The sequence below is a fragment of the Lepisosteus platostomus genome, chromosome 6 (genome assembly GCF_059453375.1).
Source record: "Lepisosteus platostomus isolate fLepPlt1 chromosome 6, fLepPlt1.hap1, whole genome shotgun sequence".
NCBI lineage: Eukaryota > Metazoa > Chordata > Actinopteri > Semionotiformes > Lepisosteidae > Lepisosteus > Lepisosteus platostomus.
In genome coordinates, this window is record NC_142616.1 from 40,939,614 (window position 1) to 40,950,200 (window position 10,587).

Below are 10,587 nucleotides of genomic sequence, written 5' to 3' on the forward strand. Positions count from 1 at the left end.
GTGGATTACTATATGGTGTACAGTGAATGAGATTTTTTTCCTGTATGAGAATGCAAGAGTTTTTTTTAACTTTGAGCAATTTATGCAAGCTTATGTGTTTTAAAAATGTATATTAATTCCAGCATATTGTTTAAACCGTGTTTCATACTCCAAACATGTAACTGTGTTTGTTTCTAGAACACTGTATTCTTTTCATAAACCAAATATTTAGCAAGGGGTGCAACTTACTGAAGTGACATCATTGTTAAAGCCAGAATTTTGTTTTAAGTCATATGCACTTTTATACCAACAGACGCAATGTATAACCTGGACTTGTGTATATATATGTAAAAAAACATTAGGAGCAAAGCCTGTGGTGACAGTTTTCCTAATTTAAAGTATTGTAAATGCATGCACACACATTTCACAAGGCTTAATTTATTAAACAAAGAGATGCAAGTTGATCTGAACCTTTTTGCAGTGTATTTGGTATAGCTCATGGTTCAATAGAAATTCTTATATAACTTATGCCTTACTTGAGTAGTGCTCCAAAATGTTTTTGTCAATTTTAAAAATAGGAAACTAAGTCTCCTGAGACTAATTTTTTTTAATTGACAGTTGTATGTTAAAATGTCTTCAGAAAGTATTTTTGGCTGATTTCCCAGATATATAGGCATCCAATTGTGCATTACATTATTGTTGAAAATTTATTTTTCAAAAATCAAAATTCACTGCAAATTATAATCTAATTCTCCATCAAATTTAGTTATAGAACAACAGTTGTTGACATGTTTAATTAAATATTTAAGTATGCCCATCCCTTGTATATTGCAAGGGAATTGCAGTACAGTATGTATTTGTATAAGCCAAATGGGAATTACTTTACTGCTGTGATATTTTTTTAGTCAACGCTGGAGATTAATTTTATTTTTTAATTTTTAAAATCTTCCCAGAATTCCTATAAATTTTATATTGCAGTACATGTCCCACCAACAAATAAGAACCCTGAGCGTTTTTGGGTCTTTCTGCATTTTACGGGAAAATGGTTTTGTTCAATTCAAATTATGTGCTATTTAACAATTTTGATATAGATTTCAGTTTTGTTAGGGCATCACACGACTTCACACCGTCACAGAAATACTGCAAGGTATAATGAACAATAACTGAAATATTCACCACACATTTTGGATAATAAATTATGTTTCAAGTAAGTTCCTGTGAAACTTTTGTCTTCCTTGTGCACACTGTAAAATATTGCATTGGCACCTTACATTGTGATGTCTATGTCTGGACATGTTAAACCATAATATTAGATAATGTGCTTTCCCTTGTATGTATGAAAAACAATGTTATTTACGATGCTTGCTTCACACAGTTGCCATTGTAAATGATCACTTTATTAATCATCCTCAGATACATTAAAGACTGCATTCTTGATTTCTTAGTTTGCTTTGTCACTGAAATATTGTTTTTACTGTTTTCTGACCAAGGAAAGTGGATAGTGAGCCACAGGGCAACATGTGACTACTAAATTTGATTTAAAATTTTTCAAAAGCAAAAGGATTTTTTTCTCTAAATCAGTTTCTTGTTTTACAGCTTTGAACAAATAGGTCACAAATACAACTTGGGCTTCTCAGTAGAAGTATGTATTTTGCAGAAGCATGAATATCATATTGCATATGGTATAATATTAAAATACCATTTTGCAGTGCTTTAATCTTTCAAAAAGTATAGTTTGACATTGACATTTTGTCAATACTTTAGACATCAAACTTTTTTAATACTTTTTGGTATCCATCTCCATCAGTGGTGTTCATTAAAATTGTTTAATAAGACGTTTTGAAAAGCATCATTTAGAGCTACAGAAATAGATCCTTATTAGTTAATGCCCAAGAATATAAGATAGCTACACCCTGAGGTGAATGAGTATTCTGTTAACACAGAACACCTATTGCTGCCAAATAAATTTAAATTTATTACACATCCTTTTGAGAGATGAAAGGTAGAATTATGTACACATTTGCGCATCACTTTAGCCCTCTGATATGCTATTGTGTTGTACACATAAGGGTTATTTGACATTAATCAAATATAAAAACTATATTTCATCTGATAATCCAATTTAACAAGCCTCATTTACAATGACAGCCTTGAGAGTACTGTTGTATACTGCACAGCAGCATCCCACCTGGGGTTTGAGCCCATTGTCGTGGCTTGGGATTGCCTGGCCGCCTCTGGAACTGACTCACTCTTGATTTTCTGATGAGGCTTAATAAAATTAAATTTTAAAGGAACAATGTTTCTGCTAATGTACAAGCTGATGCTTCTGTGCAGCACAACAATGACTCCACACATGTGGCAAGTACACTCAAGGAGTTTATAAGGAGAAACAAAAGATTTGCCATTAGTTCACATGTAAAAGAAACAATTCAAGCACACCCCAAAAACAGGCAAGAACCCAAGGGATCCATCCCCAGACATACCAAATACTAACACAAGGACTTTGGAAAGTACAGTGGGTTCAGACATCAAGCAGTTACTGCTTCCAAGGGATATGTAACCAAATACTGACTTCTATGCTCTGAAATTTACTTAAAGTGAATGAGTCCCAGTCCTTATGATCACTTGAAATCATTGGATTGATTGATGGATTAAACACTGGAGTTTTATTATCTAATATGATCAACTATATTCATGAAAGTAACCAACAAATAAAAAGTGTAATATATTCTATTTATCATTTGTATTGTCTTTTTATTAATCTTTTAATCTCACCGAAAGGCTAAGTGTTTAACTATAAAGCAGAAGTAACAGTTATAACTTGTACCAAATCATAGATTAATAGTATGTTCCCTCCAAGTTAATACATACAGTATATCGGCTTTACTAAAAACTTTACTTTTGGCAGTGCAGCAGACTGCATTTAAGTTTCCAGTCTCAGAACAAACAGGTTAAGGACTTTTTAACTAACCGATTTGGTCTCGGCACTTCCTGGGCATATAATAATAATGATATATATTATATTAATAATGATCAATACTGGTGATCTTGTGATTTTAAAGGCTACATTGAGCCATGTAACTACGAAATCAAATCAGGGATATACCAGGGATTAGATCTGTTCAGGCCTGCATCGTCTGAGCTTCTAGACTTTATTAAGTCAATAAAAACTACCATGCTAGAGCAGACAGAAAGGTGGTTTTGTGATTTGCTGGTGGGCATCACTGCTCATTGTAGTTCTCAATAGAAACGCACTCATGGATCTTTAAATCAGTTAAAGTTGCTCCCCAGAGCATAACATTTTACTAAGGCCACACAACACAAAATTAACACACATTAATATTTAAATATCTTCAGTAGAGTAGCTATTTGTCCTTTATTGGATATGACCTCAAAGACAGACAATTGTTCATATTAGTGTTTCGGATCTTTCTCATGTAATAAAACCCATTTTTAATAAAGCTCAAGCTTTCAGGGGGATTATGTTTTAATTAGCAAGAGTTACCCCCCTTCCAGGAAGATCCAAACTATTTTAGAATACAGACTGTACAGTAAAATCTCCAATCCCTGTTAAGAGGAAGTTTGGTTCTTTTCAGGAGCAGAACTGAGCACATGATTCCTCTGATTTGTAATCCTCTGTGCAATAACAGACACATGCCTTAGCCATTTTTTTTTGTTTCCTTCATGGTGGAAAAGGGAAATCTAGCACGATCTAGCAATGAAACAAATCAAAAAATAGTTTTTAAATGTCCTGCCTCATGCAGCTGCACAAGCAATTCATTTTCTGCTGATGAAAATGTTGTCTGATGTCTGGCTTGTTGTCTAGTGGACCTAGCCAAAATAAATTATCTTGCAGACATGGGGGTTATTAAGAGACAGTGTAAGTAAAAGAGCCACAAAAGATCTGATACAACTGATGTGCTAGTTTACAAGCCATAAGTATTCCCAGCACCAAAATCCGTAATTTAGCTCCTGCTGTTCTTCTTTTCCCTTTGGAGCTGCAAGATAAACCAGGGTTTGCTTGCATGAGCAGTTAATACAAGATCCTGGCTCTGGCTTTTGTCAGTCGTGTAGTTGCTTGTGATGTGTTTTGACACACATCATTGCTCTTTGATGAAGTGCGACTAATTTGCAAAGGTTCTGAAAATGAATGTGCCTACATTAATCTGAGCCAGATGAGAAAATTGTGCACCATCTATCTCCAGTGAATCTGAAGCGAGGGGAAAATGATCGTCCCATTTAAAAAACACATCCACTGAGAGGGAATACTTTGTATTGAAATTGCCTTCTTTGTGTTCAAGTAATTGTGGCTTTTGTTATTTTAATCTTTATATTTATCAAGCAAATGGCATCTGTTTTTCTTTGAAGGCTAAAATGTGCCAGTAGCCTTATGAGGCTGAACTCCAGACTTGCGGTTATTCTTTATATTCAAGTTGTTATGAGATGCTTTATTTCTGTTTAACCTGAAGGAGAAAAAAAAACTCATTTGAAAGAAAGATGAAGAGTCTGATAAGCTGTGTAGTCACGGATAATTGCATGTTCACAAGTGGAAGCAGCATGTCAGTGTCTGAATACAAATGGTCGCATTTTTCTAGGCCTTGTGGTCTCTGGGGCTCCATCAAAAGCCGTGGCAACGGGTGAATGTTATCTGCAATAATAGGGCTGCGGCTTTCAAAGGCACTCTCCTGATTTGATCCCAAGGTCACTTCGGCCCTGTAAAGAGCAAGCCAGCTCTCTATTTGTATTATTAAAACACGCTTATGTTTGAGTTTTGATTGTTTTTAAAGCAAGCTCTTTGCTGCCATTATTTTTTAAAACAGTCCTTGATACTGACTCACATTACTCCAGACTGTCTTTGTTTCACACACACATGGAGAAAACTGCATTCCAGAAGGAATTCCAGAAGGAACTGCAATCTGTTTCAAAGAAATGTCAGATTTGCTTACAAAATACGTGCACAGTATACTGTATGCAAAGCAATACAGGCAACACAGTAGTGTGGTGAATGGCATTGCTGCCTGGCATTGCTGCCTTGCAGTGCTGCGGGTCTGGATTTAAGTCTGGACCTGGGGTGCTATTTACATGGTGTTTGTTTGCTCTCCATTTGTTTGAGTACCTGGGTGCCCTGGTTTCCTCCCACAGTCAAAAAACTGCGCAAGTGTGTATGTACATTGCAATGGACTGGTGTCCTGTCCAGGGTATATCCTGCCTTGTGCCCATTGCTTGCTGGGATAGGCTCTGGCTCCCCTGTAGCCCTGAGTTAGATGAAATGTTTGGAAGATGGATGAATGAATAATGCAATACATAATTCCCATGTTATTTTAAAGTAATGCACTTTGACTTGACTTGATGGCTTGTTTCACGAGCTGAAAGCCTGCTTTGCCCTTCTTACAAAAAAATCCAAAATAAACTAATGTGCATTTATGTATTTAGCATTAAATGAGGAGGAACTTAAACTGGGAGACTTGTGCTTACTGTTGAAGAGTGTCTGGAATACCTCAATGTAGTGTTTGCTTAACAAATTAAATAGGAAATCTCATGGTGTTTTTAACCTTCTCCTTGAGGAGGCTCTTATTTGTAATTCTGGCCAAGTGAAACAGATGCAATTTTAACTGAGCTTTTAATTTAATGTAGCTATTGGGCTGTGGTGCCTTCAAGTGCTGTGCATATCATTCTTACACACAGCACTGACTTCCAAAAAACTAAAAGTCTCACTACCAGCTGTCAGGTTAATATCGGTTACTGGGCCCCAGGCTAGTTCAACCTCTGGAGCAATCTTCAGAAATGGGTGCACTGCAGATGTATTTAAGATACAATTAAACATTTAAGTGATGAAACAAATACATGACTAGCTCATAAATCACACTCTCTGCTTAGAAGATAAAAAAACATCATCATTGCTGCTGCAACAGAGCTAGAATTTTCAGTATTTCAGATTTTTAAAAAAACAAGCTGTAATTATTTTCTATTCAACCTGGGGTATAATTTCACAGCCTCCTTTAACTGACAAGGGAGATAGCTGGGACAGAATGTAGTCAGTCAATATACAGTATGTAGTGTATAGATGTATGAGCAGAAGGTCTCTGTAGCCAAAAGGTTTTTGTTATATATCTCAACTTAAGACTTAAGATGTACAACTGATCAAGTAAGAATTGCATTTTGTCTTGGGTTAGAAGCTATATTGATCTGAGCATCTGGTAGATGTACAACAGTACTTAACACAACAGGGGTGAGATAAGCACATAAGCCATAAACTGGGCACAGATATAGAAATCAGATTTTTTTTATATGGGATTGAGGTTCAATTTCACATTCTTCTCCTTACAAGGTAGCATTAGCTGACAGGTTTCTTAGTCAATTTTTTAGATACACTGTATAGGGACATGCATTGTTGATTTTCCTGGATCTTAGTCACAAAACCTACTGCCACCTAAAAAAGGCAATAGTTAGGAATTACTAAGGTGGCTTTAACTGAAACAAGCCATGAGGTACAGTACTATGCAAAAAGTTGTAATTCAAATAAAGTTCTAAGCTTTTCTCACAGGACATACCCTGCTAAAAAGTATAGGACCTATTGATAATAGGTTAAAAAAGTGTTTAAAAGAACAAGCATAATTTGTGAGACTTCTGTAGTATTTGGAAAGCCTTACTGTAGCTAATGTGCACAATTCATAGATAATACATGTTAATGCAGTTTCATATACTACAATTAGAAAAACCTTGTTGATATCAATAGAAAAGACTTGGGGATTAATGCTACTTTAATTTAAGAATCAAGAACAACATTTACATATTTCTAAAAGAGAAGTCAATAATTTATTATTTTCTTCCGTCGTTACTGCATAAAATGTTAAAGTGTAATATATAAAATGTTTCAGAAATTACTGATTTTAAGTGTAGATTACATTATAAAACATTATAAAACTAATGTATGGATTTATAGGGAAAAATATTTTAAAAGTGAGTTTTATATGATGCACATTTTAACTGATGGTACAGTAGCTGAAATCATATAGGATGCAGCCAGTCCAACACTCCATCACATTTCAGAATAACTGAAGATGTTTTTTTCATAAGGTTTCATTCCGTTTTAAAATAATTGTGCAGTGAAGAAAACTAAGGCAGCACATAAACTGATTTTTGTTTCTATCTGTTGGGGACTTTAGATTGTTGGACTATTATGTGTTCCACTATTCTACTAGAGAATCCCAGCAAGAGACTGAGACTTAAGTATTATTTACTTCTCCTACTAGCAGTGATAAGAAACAGAATTGCTTCTTGATTTAATATGTTGAGATTCAATGCATAAACCTTTATGAACACCTTCCCTTTGAGAAATAGTCGAATAATTCCTATAAACTATTTTCAAGTGATTGTGTTTTCATTTTATGGAAATTACAGAAAAGAATAATGGAAGGATGAAAAGAAGAAAAGGACAAAACCTGTGGTAGAATGAAAAAGAAATTCCTGCAATCCTTCTAGAATATTAATGGAAATGGAAGCTAAGGTACATACTGTACAGTATGTAAAGGGAAGTGGATCAGACATAAATCTTTTTTTTCCCCATAGATCGTCTAATTTTAAACTGCAGAAATACAGACAATTCATGCTGAGATGACACAGCCTGCTTCCAATTAAAGTGAATTTGTTTTCTAGATGTATCTATTTCAAAGACTAAGTGTTCAAACACACCTAAGAACACCAACCAATCACATTGAATTTTGTATGGCAAGGCAGCTTCTGTGTAGCATATAACCTCATATTCACTCAAATGCAATTAATCGAAGGAATGCACACATGCTGATGCACATACTCTTGAGGTACATTGTGCGATTGGATTGCAAACTAATTAGACAATTAGTTTTTTCTGTTTCACATGATTTATTCACAGTTCTTCCTGAGAAACTATCAATCTGGAAAGAGTTTAGTTAGCAAACTGATCTCTGGCGAGTTTTTCTTGTGTTCTGGAAAGGATTCAGTCCTCATCAACAAAGTCCTGTCAAGTAACTGTTCTTCTCCTTTTTCTTCTTCTTTTTATTCCATCCCTCCATTTTCTAACCTCATTATCCAATACAGGGTTGCAGGGGACCATGAGTTCTATTTAAACTTTTTGTGTTGTCTTGATTGACATTAAATACTTGTTAGAATCCGGTCTCAGACACGTAGCCTTGCCATGTTACTGTCAACATATTATTTTAGATCAGTTCTCCTGACATGTAAAGCAAGGCTTTCTTTTGAGCTTCCAACACTCTTATTGAGGAGATCATTCATTAGGAAATTCAAGGTTCTGGATTTTTAGCTCGGAAAAGGAGCTTTCTTCTTTAACACAAAGTAAGGCTTGAACCCTCCTAAGGTGTGCTTCCTTTTTTAATTCCATGTACTGTAGATGAAATGATTAGAGAGATAAGAAGATAAGCAGAAACAGCATATTATTCAGATCGTACCAAGTCAAAACCTTGCAGATGAGTGTCATTTCTCACAAACATCAGTTTCAAAAAAGAAATGCACTGTAGAAAAAAAAATCTGTGAATTTGAATGAATTTTTAATCTATACAGCTTCAATTTCTGCTTATTTAGTGCTTATTCATAAGTTATGCATGGGTGTTATTCAAAATTTGTTACTCAAAATACAACTAAATTAGAAGTAAAAAAAACAATATCCTCTGTGTTGTCTTTTAATGTGCTTATTTGCAGGGTTTTATATCCTACAGTGTATGTTCTACATTTTTATTTTAAACAGTGTGTATATATGTTACATAATTATCCTTTAAAGTCTGTCATTAGTCTATTTAACAATTTCAGGCAAGTAGCCCAAAGAAAACATTTTTCATGATAAGAATTGAAAGAAATGACAGCCTTCCCACAAGTGAAGTGCTTAAGGGAACACTCTTCCACTCCTCCTGTTCTTTTTCAGGTCTTTCCATATTCATAGCCACCCATTGCTATAATCTACAGAGAGTTTTTTTCATTTATGAAAGATATGAAGAATCAGTCATGAAACCCTGCATCAAATTTAAGTGAGTGAAATACAATGGCCTTTCCCCTTTGTCTCATTGCTTCAAGCTTCAAAGCTTGATGTTTAAAAGGTTATTTCACTGACCAGGCACCAGCATGATTCAGTCATTTCCAACACTTATAAGCCAGTTATCATACAGTAGATGATATGAAAAGCTTTAAGATCTTGAAGCCTGATCTTGATTGGTGTTTGAAGCTAAAAAGCTTGGGCTGGTACAAAAGCAGATTGTGGTTAGCTGTGAAATTTGATCCACCAGTAGGTGGCACTAACTTCTCTGAATCAGAAATGTCGATGTACTGTACAGTTTGGCTACACAAAAGCTGTTTAGCACAGTGGCATTGTTGCCTCACAGTGATGAGGCCCTGGGTTCAATTCCAGACCTGAAGTACTATCTGCATGGCATTTGTGTGTTCTCCTGTATAGTACATAGACCTGTACACCTGTGTTTGTGTGGGTTTCCTCTGGGTGTTCTGGTTTCCTCCCCCAAAAACCTACTATTTGGTTAATTGGCTCCTGGGAAAATTGGCCCTTCATGAGTGTGTGCAATTCTCTGTGTCTGCCCTGTGACGGACTGATGCCCTGTCTAATGTGTACCTTACGTTGTGCCTGTTAGTGGATAGGATAGGCTCCAGCTCCCCTGTGACCCTAAAGTAGAAGAAGCAGTTAGAAAATGGATAGACACAGAAGATACAGATTCCATCTTTTGAACAAGAAAGTATACCAAAGTATAACTAATGACGCTGTTTGAAAGAGTGGGATTGTTTACCCCATTATGTATACTAAATTATAGTGCTGGCTTTCTAAATATAACGTGCCTGCTTTTATTCTAGGTTAAAGTGCAGCTAATAAACATTTAGGTAGGTATGTCAATTGAGAAAAAAATCTCATTTAATATTTAATAGTAATCTAGAGAATAATAAATGTTTTCCACAAAGTGTTATACTGAACGACATATGTTTTTCAAGAACAATACCTTGCCCATGATCTGGGCCTATAACCTGTCCAAAGTAAAGTCCAAAGCACCTAACCACTGCTCCTCACTACTCCACACTTCTAGAACACTAATTTCTCACTTCTTCTTTATCTGTTCCACAATCAACAGCTGGTACAAAATGAATACAGAATGCAGTCAGTCATTCTTCTGTCCCTCAGATGAGATTTTAAACCAAGCTCTCGACTACTTGTTAATTAAAAATACCATGACACTATCTGCAGTTAAAGTGGTGTTAACCCTGGCGTCCTTGCTAAAGTTCTACTTTAGACTTGCACAGTAGTCTGGCCTAAATTCCTTGTGTATTTCAATTGGTGAAGTAATTTCAAACTTCTCCGCTAAAGTAACTGTGTAGTGTTGCTGCTATGGGTCGCCTGGCTGAAAGCTGAACTTCAGGAGTCCCTTCCTACTGTATATGAAAAGACCTTCTGGATGAAGGCATGAAGCAAACAGAGAGCAGATGATTCTCCTAACTTGATGGGATGCAATGCTGGTTCCTGTTTCCTGTTGTTGCAATGCTGGTTCCTGTTTATACAACTGGGAGGACAGCAGCGAGTGAAATATCTTGCTCAATGTACAACAGCAGTGTCTGCAGTGGGGA